The sequence below is a fragment of the Camelina sativa genome, chromosome 1, assembly GCF_000633955.1.
Source record: "Camelina sativa cultivar DH55 chromosome 1, Cs, whole genome shotgun sequence".
Classification (NCBI taxonomy): domain Eukaryota; kingdom Viridiplantae; phylum Streptophyta; class Magnoliopsida; order Brassicales; family Brassicaceae; genus Camelina; species Camelina sativa.
In genome coordinates, this window is record NC_025685.1 from 16299044 (window position 1) to 16301404 (window position 2361).

A 2361-nucleotide genomic window follows, 5' to 3' on the forward strand; every position below is an offset into this window, starting at 1 on the left:
AAAATTAAAATTGTCCATTGATGATGATTAAAGTTGTCCATTGACGATTAAAATTGTCCATGACATTAAAATTTGGTCTACTACGAGGAAAATACTCCAATTCAGATTTGAGGTCTGTCATGTTTTTTTGTGACTCTCCATCAACACGATTCAATAGTGTTTTTTCTCAGGGAGATTTTCGATGAGAGGGTGTGAAAGAATTTAGATCTAACCTTAAAACTAAGATAAAAACACTTCTAAACCACCTTGAAAGAAGCCATAACACACAATAAAACAGATCCTACGAGAACATATCCAACAAACCAGATTGGCGAGTCACAGACCCAGATCGAAAAACTTCAACCTCATAATCAAAGCAGAAGCCATGGATCTGACTATGAACACCATAGATCCCACCAAAACTGACTTAAGAGTTGCCACTCCGAAAAGATTCATCATCGTCAAGAGAAAAACAAAAAGAGTTGAGATGAATGAAAGGAAAAAGATGACAAGGCCACCAATCTCTAACCATCGGAGAAGATGATAAACAACGGCTAGGGCAAATTTAGAAGAGAGAAGATTTTTGTTCTATTTAGATAAATATCTTTTTATTAGAAAAAATGTGAGAAAGAAAGAAAAATAAAAACTAAAGGAACAAATTTAAAAGGTTAGTTTTGTCTTTTTGATTGTCCATTGTGGCATTGTAGAAAAGAACCGATGAATGTGGCATTTTTCACAAACTTTTTTACTGTTCATGATATTTTCTTTAATTAACTCTAATACTATTGTTAGTTAAATTTATAAGAATGTTATTTGATATTATATGTATATATATATATATATATTTGATTTTATACTTGTAGCATTTATGTGTATATATATATATATATGTTATTTGATACTATATATGGATATTTATTTATTTGATAAAGACAAAGGGAAATATTGGATTACAAAATATTTGGTGTGATTATGTGCAAAATGAGCAGACAAAGGGAAATATTGGATTACAAAATATTTTGGTTGAAACAGATTGGATTTTGAAGATTCATAAGAAGTGCCAAAAAAAAGCTCAATTAATCGAAAAACCACCTAAACTATATTGAAGGGCATCAAAAATAAAGAATCTGGGTCTAAACGAAACCCACAAGACTCGACAATTATAGTAAACCCACAAGACTCGACCCAATCCAAACCGAGTCAACCCAACTCGGACCAGAACCTCTGTTTAATCATTTTTGTTTACCAAGCGTTGATGGATCTATCTATTCACTTGTTGTTAAAAAATTTGGTGAATTGGATGATTAAACTTCATTTTTCTTTTTTAATTTCATATTTGCTTATAATTTTTTTCCTTTTTACATTCATTTTGCATTTCTTACCATGATTTATTCGATAATCATGTGTGAGTAAATCTAATTGTATATTGTTCTTTTAAGCTAAAAGTAGATTAATTAGGAAGATTTGATGGATAGGATTTGGTACCTAGGGTTAGTTATTAAGATATCTATTATTATGAAAATGGATTTGTAGCTAGATTTAGATTGGAAAAATGAAATTCTTAGCTTAGATATTTCATACACAGCAGTTTCTCACGTTTTTTTGACTTTTCTCATTCATTTTCCCAAATTGATGATCGGTGATACTGGAGCCGACTGATGAATCTCAGTGAGTTTGTATTTCTTAATTTATATTTTATCTGTTAGCCCACTCATTAATGAAGTGAAGCAATGGATTAAGGCATCTTAGAAGTTTTTATATTTGTTTAAAATACTACAAAAAACCAGAAACTATATATAAAATCACATGGAACAACCTTCATATAAACGTTTACAAGTAATTCCATAAGCGTTAAAAGAATCACAAAAAGAAGTTAAACATTGCATGTATATTTGCAAATGAACAATTCTTGGGTTCACTACTAAGGAACCCCTTTGTTCACTTCTCCTTAGCTAATGATAATCTGACATTTCATAATACATTTAAGAACCTACTTATTGACTTCTTTATAAAATAAAAAAACAAAATCTGTATACATTAGTATAAAATTAAAAACTTAAACCGCTTATTTATAAACCCAAACCTTTATATAATTTCATTCTAATTATAAAATCTAAACCCTAACCATCTCATTTGTAAACCCAAACCGACATATAATTTCATTTTAATTGTAAAATCTAAACCCTAACCATCTCATTTGTAAACCCAAACCGACATATAATTTCGTTCTAATTGTAAAATCTAAACCCTAACCATCTTATTTGTAAACCCAAACCGACATATAATCTTGTTTCAATTGGTAAAATCTAAACCCTAACCATTTCATTTGTAAACCCAAACCGACATATAATTTCATTTTAATTGTAAAATCTAAACCCTAAC